Source organism: Nothobranchius furzeri, chromosome 6 (genome assembly GCF_043380555.1).
Source record: "Nothobranchius furzeri strain GRZ-AD chromosome 6, NfurGRZ-RIMD1, whole genome shotgun sequence".
NCBI classification, from domain to species: domain Eukaryota; kingdom Metazoa; phylum Chordata; class Actinopteri; order Cyprinodontiformes; family Nothobranchiidae; genus Nothobranchius; species Nothobranchius furzeri.
This window is the reverse complement of record NC_091746.1, coordinates 14188340-14203205: the sequence shown is the minus strand read 5'-3', so window position 1 is coordinate 14203205 and position 14866 is coordinate 14188340.

Here is a 14866-nt window from a genome sequence, read left to right as displayed (position 1 = left end):
GTTGCACGAAGCACAATTTCACATCATTCTGGGTTCATTTGTGTGAAAACAAGGTCCAATCATGCTGAAACGTTACAAGAAGGTAGAATCCATTGAGTTGTAAGTGATCTGAACGTTTCATGATTATCCCACATTCCTATAGGGGCTCAAACCATGTCCCATAGGTCGCCGGGCCTGGTGTCACTTTAAAGAAGTAGTCCAGTTACACCTTTGTTGGCTTATAACTTGGCTTCTGAATGTCCTAGAGAGATCAGGTTTGTTTTAATGTACTCCAATCAACAGCCCCTACAACCACAGAAAGGAATGGAGTCATTAGCACTTATGGTTTTTAAATGGCACCCAGATTTATGTTGCACGAAGCACAATTTCACATCATTCTGGGTTCATTTGTGTGAAAACAAGGTCCAATCAGGCTGAAACGTTACAAGAAGGTAGAATCTACTGAGTTGTAAGTGATCTGAACGTTTCATGATGATCGCACATTCCTATAGGGGGTCAAACCATGTCCCAAAGGTAACCAGGCCTGGTGTCAACTTTAAAGAAGTAGACCAGTTACACATTTGTGGGCTTATAACTTGGCTTCTGAATGTCCTAGAGAGATCAGGTTTGTTTTAGTGTACTCCAATCAACAGCCCGTACAACCACAAAAAGGAATGGAGTCATTAGCACTTATGGTTTTTAAATGGCACCCAGATTTATGTTGCACGAAGCACAATTTCACATCATTCTGGGTTCATTTGTGTGAAAACAAGGTCCAATCAGGCTGAAACGTTACAGGAAGGTAAAATTTATTGAGTTGTAAGTGATCTGAACGTTTCATGATGATAGCACATTCCTTTAGGGGGTCAAACCATGTCCCAAAGGTCACCGGATCTGGTGTCAATTTAAAGAAGTAGTCCAGTTACACCTTTGTGGGCTTATAACTTGGCTTCTGAATATCCTAGAGAGGTCAGGTTTGTTTTATAGTACTCCATTTAACAGCCCCCATTACCACAAAAAGGATTGGAGTCATTAGCACTTATGGTTTTTAAATAGCACCCAGAATTATGTTGCACGAAGCACAATTTCACATCATTCTGGGTTCATTTGTGTGAAAACAAGGTCCAATCAGGCTGAAACGTTACAGGAAGGTAGAATCTATTGAGTTGTAAGTGATCTGAACGTTTCATGATGATAGCACTTTCCTAAGGGGGTCAAACCATGTCCCAAACGTCACCGGATCCGGTGTCAATTTAAAGAAGTAGTCCAGTTACACATTTGTGGGCTTATAACTTGGCTTCTGAATGTTCTAGAGAGATCAGGTTTGTTTTAGTGTACTCCAATCAACAGCCCCTACAACCACAAAAAGGAATGGAGTCATTAGCACTTATGGTTTGTAAATGGCACCCAGAATTATGTTGCACAAAGCACAATTTCACATCATTCTGGGTCCATTTGTGTGAAAACAAGGTCCAATCAGGCTGAAACGTTAAGAAGGTAGAATCTATTGAGTTGTAAGTGATCTGAACGTTTCATGATGATCACACATTCCTATAGGGGGTCAAACCATGTCCCAAAGGTCACCGGGCTTGGTGTCACTTTAAAGAAGTAGTCCAGTTACACCTTTGTGGGCTTATAACTTGGCTTCTGAATATCCTAGAGAGGTCAGGTTTGTTTTAGAGTACTCCAATTAACAGCCCCTACAACCACAAAAAGGAATGGAGCCATTAGCACTTATGGTTTTTAAATGGCACCCAGAATTATGTTGCACGAAGCACAATTTCACATCATTCTGGGTCCATTTGTGTGAAAACAAGGTCCAATCAGGCTGAAACGTTACAGGAAGGTAGAATCTATTGAGTTGTAAGTGATCTGAAGGTTTCATGATGATAGCACTTTCCTAAGGGGGTCAAACCATGTCCCAAAGGTCACCGGATCTGGTGTCAATTTAAAGAAGTAGTCCAGTTACACATTTGTGGGCTTATAACTTGGCTTCTGAATGTCCTAGAGAGATCAGGTTTGTTTTAGTGTACTCCGATCAACAGCCCCTACAACCACAAAAAGGAATGGAGCCATTAGCACTTATGGTTTGTAAATGGCACCCAGAATTATGTTGCACGAAGCACAATTTCACATCATTCTGGGTTCATTTGTGTGAAAACAAGGTCCAATCAGGCTGAAACGTTACAAGAAGGTAGAATCTATTGAGTTGTAAGTGATCTGAACGTTTCATGATGATCGCACATTCCTATAGGGGGTCAAACCATGTCCCAAAGGTCACCAGGCCTGGTGTCACTTTAAAGAAGTAGTCCAGTTACACCTTTGTGGGCTTATAACTTGGCTTCTGAATGTCCTAGAGAGATCAGGTTTGTTTTAATGTACTCCAATCAACAGCCCCTACAACCACAAAAAGGAATGGAGTCATTAGCACTTATGGTTTTTAAATGGCACCCAGATTTATGTTGCACGAAGCACAATTTCACATCATTCTGGGTTCATTTGTGTGAAAACAAGGTCCAATCAGGCTGAAACGTTACAAGAAGGTAGAATCTATTGAGTTGTAAGTGATCTGAACGTTTCATGATGATCGCACATTCCTATAGGGGGTCAAACCATGTCCCAAAGGTAACCAGGCCTGGTGTCAACTTTAAAGAAGTAGACCAGTTACACATTTGTGGGCTTATAACTTGGCTTCTGAATATCCTAGAGAGGTCAGGTTTGTTTTATAGTACTCCATTTAACAGCCCCCATTACCACAAAAAGGATTGGAGTCATTAGCACTTATGGTTTTTAAATGGCACCCAGAATTATGTTGCACGAAGCACAATTTCACATCATTCTAGGTTCATTTGTGTGAAAACAAGGTCCAATCAGGCTGAAACGTTACAAGAAGGTAGAATCTATTGAGTTGTAAGTGATCTGAACGTTTCATGATGATCGCACATTCCTATAGGGGGTCAAACCATGTCCCAAAGGTCACCAGGCCTGGTGTCGTTTTAAAGAAGTAGTCCAGTTACACCTTTGTGGGCTTATAACTTGGCTTTTGAATGTCCTAGAGAGATCAAGTTTGTTTTAATGTACTCCAATCAACAGCCCCTACAACCACAAAAAGGAATGGAGTCATTAGCACTTATGGTTTGTAAATGGCACCCAGAATTATGTTGCACGAAGCACAATTTCACATCATTCTGGGTCCATTTGTTTGAAAACAAGGTCCAATCAGGCTGAAACATTACAAGAAGGTAGAATCTCTTGAGTTGTTAGTGATCTGAACGTTTCATGATGATCGCACATTCCTATAGGGGGTCAAACCATGTCCCAAAGGTCACCAGGCCTGGTGTCACTTTAAAGAAGTAGTCCAGTTACACCTTTGTTGGCTTATAACTTGGCTTCTGAATGTCCTAGAGAGATCAGGTTTGTTTTAATGTACTCCAATCAACAGCCCCTACAACCACAAAAAGGAATGGAGTCATTAGCACTTATGATTTTTAAATGGCACCCAGAATTATGTTGCACGAAGCACAATTTCACATCATTCTGGGTTCATTTGTGTAAAAACAAGGTCCAATCAGGCTGAAACGTTACAAGAAGGTAGAATCTATTGAGTTGTAAGTGATCTGAACGTTTCATGATGATCGCACATTCCTATAGGGGGTCAAACCATGTCCCAAAGGTCAACAGGCCTGGTGTCACTTTAAAGAAGTAGTCCAGGTATACATTTGTGGGCTTATAACTTGGCTTCTGAATGTCCTAGAGAGATCAGGTTTGTTTTAGAGTACTCCAATCCACAGCCCGTACAACCACAAAAAGCAATGGAGTCATTAGCACTTATGGTTTGTAAATGGCACCCAGAATTATGTTGCACGAAGCACAATTTCACATCATTCTGGGTCCATTTGTGTGAAAACAAGGTCCAATCAGGCTGAAACGTTACAAGAAGGTAGAATCTATTGAGTTGTAAGTGATCTGAACGTTTCATGATGATCGCACATTCCTATAGGGGGTCAAACCATGTCCCAAAGGTCACCGGGCTTGGTGTCACTTTAAATAAGTAGTCCAGTTACACCTTTGTGGGCTTATAACTTGGCTTCTGAATGTCCTAGAGAGATCAGGTTTATTTTAGTGTACTCCAATTAACAGCCCCTACAACCACAAAAAGGAATGGAGCCATTAGCACTTATGGTTTTTAAATGGCACCCAGAATTATGTTGCACGAAGCACAATTTCACATCATTCTGGGTTCATTTGTGTGAAAACAAGGTCCAATCAGGCTGAAACGTTACAGGAAGGTAGAATCTATTGAGTTGTAAGTGATCTGAACGTTTCATGATGATCGCACATTCCTATAAGGGGTCAAACCATGTCCCAAAGGTCACCGGATCTGGTGTAAATTTAAAGAAGTAGTCCAGTTACACATTTGTGGGCTTATAACTTGGCTTCTGCATGTCCTAGAGAGATCAGGTTTGTTTTAGTGTACTCCAATCAACAGCCCCTACAACCACAAAAAGGAATGGAGTAATTAGCACTTATGGTTTTTAAATGGCACCCAGAATTATGTTGCACGAAGCACAATTTCACATCATTCTGGGTTCATTTGTGTGAAAACAAGGTCCAATCATGCTGAAACGTTACAAGAAGGTAGAATCCATTGAGTTGTAAGTGATCTGAACGTTTCATGATTATCGCACATTCCTATAGGGGGTCAAACCATATCCCAAAGGTCACCGGGCTTGGTGTCAATTTAAAGAAGCAGTCCAGTTACACCTTTGTGGGCTTATAACTTGGCTTCTGAATGTCCTAGAGAGATCAGGTTTGTTTCAGTGTACTCCAATCAACAGCCCCTACAACCACAAAAAGGAATGGAGTCATTAGCACTTATGGTTTTTAAATGGCACCCAGAATTAAGTTGCACGAAGCACAATTTTACATCATTCTGGGTTCATTTGTGTAAAAACAAGGTCCAATCAGGCTGAAACGTTACAAGAAGGTAGAATCTATTGAGTAGTAAGTGATTCTAACATTTCATGATGATCGCACATTCCTATAGGGGGTCAAACCATGTCCCAAAGGTCACCAGGCCTGGTGTCACTTTAACGAAGTAGTCCAGGTATACATTTGTGGGCTTATAACTTGGCTTCTGAATGTCCTAGAGAGATCAGGTTTGTTTCAGTGTACTCCAATCAACAGCCCCTACAACCACAAAAAGGAATGGAGTCATTAGCACTTATGGTTTTTGAATGGCACCCAGAATTATGTTGCACGAAGCACAATTTCACATCATTCTGGGTTCATTTGTGTGAAAACAAGGTCCAATCAGGCAGAAACGTTACAGGAAGGTAGAATCTATTGAGTTGTACGTGATCTGAATGTTTCATGATGATAGCACTTTCCTAAGGGGGTCAAACCATGTCCCAAAGGTCACCGGATCTGGTATCAATTTAAAGAAGTAGTCCAGTTACACCTTTGTGGACTTATAACTTGGCTTCTGAATATCCTAGAGAGGTCAGGTTTATTTTAGAGTACTCCAATTAACAGCCCCCATTACCACAAAAAGGAATGGAGTCATTAGCACTTATGGTTTTTAAATGGCACCCAGAATTATGTTGCACGAAGCACAATTTCACATCATTCTGTGTTCATTTGTGTGAAAACAAGGTCCAATCAGGCTGAAACGTTACAAGAAGGTAGAATCTATTGAGTTGTAAGTGATCTGAACGTTTCATGATGATCGCACATTCCTATAGGGGGTCAAACCATATCCCAAAGGTCACCGGGCTTGGTGTCAATTTAAAGAAGCAGTCCAGTTACACCTTTGTGGGCTTATAACTTGGCTTCTGAATGTCCTAGAGAGATCAGGTTTGTTTCAGTGTACTCCAATCAACAGCCCCTACAACCACAAAAAGGAATGGAGTCATTAGCACTTATGGTTTTTAAATGGCACCCAGAATTAAGTTGCACGAAGCACAATTTTACATCATTCTGGGTTCATTTGTGTAAAAACAAGGTCCAATCAGGCTGAAACGTTACAAGAAGGTAGAATCTATTGAGTAGTAAGTGATTCTAACATTTCATGATGATCGCACATTCCTATAGGGGGTCAAACCATGTCCCAAAGGTCACCAGGCCTGGTGTCACTTTAACGAAGTAGTCCAGGTATACATTTGTGGGCTTATAACTTGGCTTCTGAATGTCCTAGAGGGATCAGGTTTGTTTTAGTGTACTCCAATCAACAGCCCCTACAACCACAAAAAGGAATGGAGCCATTAGCACTTATGGTTTTTAAATGGCACCCAGAATTATGTTGCACGAAGCACAATTTCACATCATTCTGGGTCCATTTGTGTGAAAACAAGGTCCAATCAGGCTGAAACGTTACAAGAAGGTAGAATCTATTGAGTTGTAAGTGATCTGAACGTTTCATGATGATCGCACATTCCTATAGGGGGTAAAACCATGTCCCAAAGGTCACCAGGCCTGGTGTCACTTTAAAGAAGTAGTCCAGTTACACATTTGTGAGCTTATAACTTGGCTTCTGAATGTCCTAGAGAGATCAGGTTTGTTTTAGTGTACCCCAATCAACCGCCCCTACAACCACAAAAAGGAATGGAGTCATTAGCACTTATGGTTTGTAAATGGCACCCAGAATGATGTTGCACTAAGCACAATTTCACATCATTCTGGGTCCATTTGTGTGAAAACAAGGTCCAATCAGGCAGAAACGTTACAGGAAGGTAGAATCTATTGAGTTGTAAGTGATCTGAACGTTTCATGATGATAGCACTTTCCTAAGGGGGTCAAACCATGTCCCAAAGGTCACCGGATCTGGTGTCAATTTAAAGAAGCAGTCCAGTTACACCTTTGTGGGCTTATAACTTGGCTTCTGAATGTACTAGAGAGATCAGGTTTGTTTTAGTGTACTCCAATCAACAGCCCCTACAACCACAAAAAGGAATGGAGTCATTAGCACTTATGGTTTGTAAATGGCACCCAGAATTATGTTGCACGAAGCACAATTTCACATCATTCTGGGTCCATTTGTGTGAAAACAAGGTCCAATCAGGCTGAAACGTTACAGGAAGGTAGAATCTATTGAGTTGTACGTGATCTGAACGTTTCATGATGATAGCACTTTCCTAAGGGGGTCAAACCATGTCCCAAAGGTCACCGGATCTGGTATCAATTTAAAGAAGTAGTCCAGTTACACCTTTGTGGACTTATAACTTGGCTTCTGAATATCCTAGAGAGGTCAGGTTTATTTTAGAGTACTCCAATCCACAGCCCGTACAACCACAAAAAGCAATGGAGTCATTAGCACTTATGGTTTGTAAATGGCACCCAGAATTATGTTGCACGAAGCACAATTTCACATCATTCTGGGTCCATTTGTGTGAAAACAAGGTCCAATCAGGCTGAAACGTTACAAGAAGGTAGAATCTATTGAGTTGTAAGTGATCTGAACGTTTCATGATGATCGCACATTCCTTTAGGTGGTCAAACCATGTCCCAAAGGTCACCGGGCTTGGTGTCACTTTAAATAAGTAGTCCAGTTACACCTTTGTGGGCTTATAACTTGGCTTCTGAATGTCCTAGAGAGATCAGGTTTATTTTAGTGTACTCCAATTAACAGCCCCTACAACCACAAAAAGGAATGGAGCCATTAGCACTTATGGTTTTTAAATGGCACCCAGAATTATGTTGCACGAAGCACAATTTCACATCATTCTGGGTTCATTTGTGTGAAAACAAGGTCCAGTCAGGCTGAAACGTTACAGGAAGGTAGAATCTATTGAGTTGTAAGTGATCTGAACGTTTCATGATGATCGCACATTCCTATAAGGGGTCAAACCATGTCCCAAAGGTCACCGGATCTGGTGTAAATTTAAAGAAGTAGTCCAGTTACACATTTGTGGGCTTATAACTTGGCTTCTGCATGTCCTAGAGAGATCAGGTTTGTTTTAGTGTACTCCAATCAACAGCCCCTACAACCACAAAAAGGAATGGAGTAATTAGCACTTATGGTTTTTAAATGGCACCCAGAATTATGTTGCACGAAGCACAATTTCACATCATTCTGGGTTCATTTGTGTGAAAACAAGGTCCAATCATGCTGAAACGTTACAAGAAGGTAGAATCCATTGAGTTGTAAGTGATCTGAACGTTTCATGATTATCGCACATTCCTATAGGGGCTCAAACCATGTCCCATAGGTCGCCGGGCCAGGTGTCACTTTAAAGAAGTAGTCCAGTTACACCTTTGTGGGCTTATAACTTGGCTTCTGAATGTCCTAGAGAGATCAGGTTTGTTTTAATGTACTCCAATCAACAGCCCCTACAACCACAGAAAGGAATGGAGTCATTAGCACTTATGGTTTGTAAATGGCACCCAGAATTATGTTGCACGAAGCACAATTTCACATCATTCTGGGTCCATTTGTGTGAAAACAAGGTCCAATCAGGCTGAAACGTTACAAGAAGGTAGAATCTACTGAGTTGTAAGTGATCTGAACGTTTCATGATGATCGCACATTCCTATAGGGGGTCAAACCATGTCCCAAAGGTAACCAGGCCTGGTGTCAACTTTAAAGAAGTAGACCAGTTACACATTTGTGGGCTTATAACTTGGCTTCTGAATGTCCTAGAGAGATCAGGTTTGTTTTAGTGTACTCCAATCAACAGCCCCTACAACCACAAAAAGGAATGGAGTCATTAGCACTTATGGTTTTTGAATGGCACCCAGAATTATGTTGCACGAAGCACAATTTCACATCATTCTGGGTTCATTTGTGTGAAAACAAGGTCCAATCAGGCAGAAACGTTACAGGAAGGTAGAATCTATTGAGTTGTACGTGATCTGAATGTTTCATGATGATAGCACTTTCCTAAGGGGGTCAAACCATGTCCCAAAGGTCACCGGATCTGGTATCAATTTAAAGAAGTAGTCCAGTTACACCTTTGTGGACTTATAACTTGGCTTCTGAATATCCTAGAGAGGTCAGGTTTATTTTAGAGGACTCCAATTAACAGCCCCCATTACCACAAAAAGGAATGGAGTCATTAGCACTTATGGTTTTTAAATGGCACCCAGAATTATGTTGCACGAAGCACAATTTCACATCATTCTGTGTTCATTTGTGTGAAAACAAGGTCCAATCAGGCTGAAACGTTACAAGAAGGTAGAATCTATTGAGTTGTAAGTGATCTGAACGTTTCATGATGATCGCACATTCCTATAGGGGGTCAAACCATATCCCAAAGGTCACCGGGCTTGGTGTCAATTTAAAGAAGCAGTCCAGTTACACCTTTGTGGGCTTATAACTTGGCTTCTGAATGTCCTAGAGAGATCAGGTTTGTTTCAGTGTACTCCAATCAACAGCCCCTACAACCACAAAAAGGAATGGAGTCATTAGCACTTATGGTTTTTAAATGGCACCCAGAATTAAGTTGCACGAAGCACAATTTTACATCATTCTGGGTTCATTTGTGTAAAAACAAGGTCCAATCAGGCTGAAACGTTACAAGAAGGTAGAATCTATTGAGTAGTAAGTGATTCTAACATTTCATGATGATCGCACATTCCTATAGGGGGTCAAACCATGTCCCAAAGGTCACCAGGCCTGGTGTCACTTTAACGAAGTAGTCCAGGTATACATTTGTGGGCTTATAACTTGGCTTCTGAATGTCCTAGAGGGATCAGGTTTGTTTTAGTGTACTCCAATCAACAGCCCCTACAACCACAAAAAGGAATGGAGCCATTAGCACTTATGGTTTTTAAATGGCACCCAGAATTATGTTGCACGAAGCACAATTTCACATCATTCTGGGTCCATTTGTGTGAAAACAAGGTCCAATCAGGCTGAAACGTTACAAGAAGGTAGAATCTATTGAGTTGTAAGTGATCTGAACGTTTCATGATGATCGCACATTCCTATAGGGGGTAAAACCATGTCCCAAAGGTCACCAGGCCTGGTGTCACTTTAAAGAAGTAGTCCAGTTACACATTTGTGAGCTTATAACTTGGCTTCTGAATGTCCTAGAGAGATCAGGTTTGTTTTAGTGTACCCCAATCAACCGCCCCTACAACCACAAAAAGGAATGGAGTCATTAGCACTTATGGTTTGTAAATGGCACCCAGAATGATGTTGCACTAAGCACAATTTCACATCATTCTGGGTCCATTTGTGTGAAAACAAGGTCCAATCAGGCAGAAACGTTACAGGAAGGTAGAATCTATTGAGTTGTAAGTGATCTGAACGTTTCATGATGATAGCACTTTCCTAAGGGGGTCAAACCATGTCCCAAAGGTCACCGGATCTGGTGTCAATTTAAAGAAGCAGTCCAGTTACACCTTTGTGGGCTTATAACTTGGCTTCTGAATGTACTAGAGAGATCAGGTTTGTTTTAGTGTACTCCAATCAACAGCCCCTACAACCACAAAAAGGAATGGAGTCATTAGCACTTATGGTTTGTAAATGGCACCCAGAATTATGTTGCACGAAGCACAATTTCACATCATTCTGGGTCCATTTGTGTGAAAACAAGGTCCAATCAGGCTGAAACGTTACAGGAAGGTAGAATCTATTTAGTTGTAAGTGATCTGAACGTTTCATGATGATAGCACTGTCCTAAGGGGGTCAAACCATGTCCCAAACGTCACCGGATCTGGTGTCAATTTAAAGAAGTAGTCCAGTTACACATTTGTGGGCTTATAACTTGGCTTCTGAATGTCCTAGAGAGATCAGGTTTGTTTTAGTGTACTCCAATCAACAGCCCCTACAACCACAAAAAGGAATGGAGTCATTAGCACTTATGGTTTGTAAATGGCACCCAGAATTATGTTGCACGAAGCACAATTTCACATCATTCTGGGTCCATTTGTGTGAAAACAAGGTCCAATCAGGCTGAAACGTTACAAGAAGGTAGAATCTATTGAGTTGTAAGTGATCTGAACGTTTCATGATGATTACACATTCCTATAGGGGGTCAAACCATGTCCCAAAGGTCACCGGGCTTCGTGTCACTTTAAAGAAGTAGTCCAGTTACACCTTTGTGGGCTTATAACTTGGCTTCTGAATATCCTAGAGAGGTCAGGTTTGTTTTAGAGTACTCCAATTAACAGCCCCTACAACCACAAAAAGGAATGGAGCCATTAGCACTTATGGTTTTTAAATGGCACGCAGAATTATGTTGCACGAAGCACAATTTCACATCATTCTGGGTCCATTTGTGTGAAAACAAGGTCCAATCAGGCTGAAACGTTACAAGAAGGTAGAATCTATTGAGTTGTAAGTGATCTGAACGTTTCATGATGATCGCACATTCCTATAGGGGGTAAAACCATGTCCCAAAGGTCACCAGGCCTGGTGTCACTTTAAAGAAGTAGTCCAGTTACACATTTGTGGGCTTATAACTTGGCTTCTGAATGTCCTAGAGAGATCAGGTTTGTTTAAGTGTACTCCAATCAACAGCCCCTACAACCACAAAAAGGAATGGAGTCATTAGCACTTATGGTTTGTAAATGGCACCCAGAATTATGTTGCACGAAGCACAATTTCACATCATTCTGGGTCCATTTGTGTGAAAACAAGGTCCAATCAGGCTGAAACGTTACAAGAAGGTAGAATATATTGAGTTGTAAGTGATCTGAATGTTTCATGATGATCGCACATTCCTATAAGGGGTCAAACCATGTCCCAAAGGTCACCGGATCTGGTGTCAATTTAAAGAAGTAGTCCAGTTACACATTGGTGGGCTTATAACTTGGCTTCTGCATGTCCTAGAGAGATCAGGTTTGTTTTAGTGTACTCCAATCAACAGCCCCTACAACCACAAAAAGGAATGGAGTCATTAGCACTTATGGTTTGTAAATGGCACCCAGAATTATGTTGCACGAAGCACAATTTCACATCATTCTGGGTTCATTTGTGTGAAAACAAGGTCCAATCAGGCTGAAACGTTACAAGAAGGTAGAATCTATTGAGTTGTAAGTGATCTGAACTTTTCATGATGATAGCACTTTCCTAAGGGGGTCAAACCATGTCCCAAAGGTCACCGGATCTGGTGTCAATTTAAAGAAGTAGTCCAGTTACACCTTTGTGGGCTTATAACTTTGCTTCTGAATGTCCTAGAGAGATCAGGTTTTTTTTTAGTGTACTCCAATCAACAGCCCCTACAACCACAAAAAGGAATGGTGTCATTAGCACTTATGGTTTTTGAATGGCACCCAGAATTATGTTGCACGAAGCACAATTTCACATCATTCTGGGTTCATTTGTGTGAAAACAAGGTCCAATCAGGCAGAAACGTTACAGGAAGGTAGAATCTATTGAGTTGTACGTGATCTGAACGTTTCATGATGATAGCACTTTCCTAAGGGGGTCAAACCATGTCCCAAAGGTCACCGGATCTGGTATCAATTTAAAGAAGTAGTCCAGTTACACCTTTGTGGACTTATAACTTGGCTTCTGAATTTCCTAGAGAGGTCAGGTTTATTTTAGAGTACTCCAATCCACAGCCCGTACAACCACAAAATGCAATGGAGTCATTAGCACTTATGGTTTGTAAATGGCACCCAGAATTATGTTGCACGAAGCACAATTTCACATCATTCTGGGTCCATTTGTGTGAAAACAAGGTCCAATCAGGCTGAAACGTTACAAGAAGGTAGAATCTATTGAGTTGTAAGTGATCTGAACGTTTCATGATGATCGCACATTCCTATAGGTGGTCAAACCATGTCCCAAAGGTCACCGGGCTTGGTGTCACTTTAAATAAGTAGTCCAGTTACACCTTTGTGGGCTTATAACTTGGCTTCTGAATGTCCTAGAGAGATCAGGTTTATTTTAGTGTACTCCAATTAACAGCCCCTACAACCACAAAAAGGAATGGAGCCATTAGCACTTATGGTTTTTAAATGGCACCCAGAATTATGTTGCACGAAGCACAATTTCACATCATTCTGGGTTCATTTGTGTGAAAACAAGGTCCAGTCAGGCTGAAACGTTACAGGAAGGTAGAATCTATTGAGTTGTAAGTGATCTGAACGTTTCATGATGATCGCACATTCCTATAAGGGGTCAAACCATGTCCCAAAGGTCACCGGATCTGGTGTAAATTTAAAGAAGTAGTCCAGTTACACATTTGTGGGCTTATAACTTGGCTTCTGCATGTCCTAGAGAGATCAGGTTTGTTTTAGTGTACTCCAATCAACAGCCCCTACAACCACAAAAAGGAATGGAGTAATTAGCACTTATGGTTTTTAAATGGCACCCAGAATTATGTTGCACGAAGCACAATTTCACATCATTCTGGGTTCATTTGTGTGAAAACAAGGTCCAATCATGCTGAAACGTTACAAGAAGGTAGAATCCATTGAGTTGTAAGTGATCTGAACGTTTCATTATTATCGCACATTCCTATAGGGGCTCAAACCATGTCCCATAGGTCGCCGGGCCAGGTGTCACTTTAAAGAAGTAGTCCAGTTACACCTTTGTGGGCTTATAACTTGGCTTCTGAATGTCCTAGAGAGATCAGGTTTGTTTTAATGTACTCCAATCAACAGCCCCTACAACCACAGAAAGGAATGGAGTCATTAGCACTTATGGTTTGTAAATGGCACCCAGAATTATGTTGCACGAAGAACAATTTCACATCATTCTGGGTCCTTTTGTGTGAAAACAAGGTCCAATCAGGCTGAAACGTTACAAGAAGGTAGAATCTACTGAGTTGTAAGTGATCTGAACGTTTCATGATGATCGCACATTCCTATAGGGGGTCAAACCATGTCCCAAAGGTAACCAGGCCTGGTGTCAACTTTAAAGAAGTAGACCAGTTACACATTTGTGGGCTTATAACTTGGCTTCTGAATGTCCTAGAGAGATCAGGTTTGTTTTAGTGTACTCCAATCAACAGCCCCTACAACCACAAAAAGGAATGGAGTCATTAGCACTTATGGTTTTTGAATGGCACCCAGAATTATGTTGCACGAAGCACAATTTCACATCATTCTGGGTTCATTTGTGTGAAAACAAGGTCCAATCAGGCAGAAACGTTACAGGAAGGTAGAATCTATTGAGTTGTACGTGATCTGAATGTTTCATGATGATAGCACTTTCCTAAGGGGGTCAAACCATGTCCCAAAGGTCACCGGATCTGGTATCAATTTAAAGAAGTAGTCCAGTTACACCTTTGTGGACTTATAACTTGGCTTCTGAATATCCTAGAGAGGTCAGGTTTATTTTAGAGTACTCCAATTAACAGCCCCCATTACCACAAAAAGGAATGGAGTCATTAGCACTTATGGTTTTTAAATGGCACCCAGAATTATTTTGCACGAAGCACAATTTCACATCATTCTGTGTTCATTTGTGTGAAAACAAGGTCCAATCAGGCTGAAACGTTACAAGAAGGTAGAATCTATTGAGTTGTAAGTGATCTGAACGTTTCATGATGATCGCACATTCCTATAGGGGGTCAAACCATGTCCCAAAGGTCACCAGGCCTGGTGTCACTTTAACGAAGTAGTCCAGGTATACATTTGTGGGCTTATAACTTGGCTTCTGAATGTCCTAGAGGGATCAGGTTTGTTTTAGTGTACTCCAATCAACAGCCCCTACAACCACAAAAAGGAATGGAGCCATTAGCACTTATGGTTTTTAAATGGCACCCAGAATTATGTTGCACGAAGCACAATTTCACATCATTCTGGGTCCATTTGTGTGAAAACAAGGTCCAATCAGGCTGAAACGTTACAAGAAGGTAGAATCTATTGAGTTGTAAGTGATCTGAACGTTTCATGATGATCGCACATTCCTATAGGGGGTAAAACCATGTCCCAAAGGTCACCAGGCCTGGTGTCACTTTAAAGAAGTAGTCCAGTTACACATTTGTGG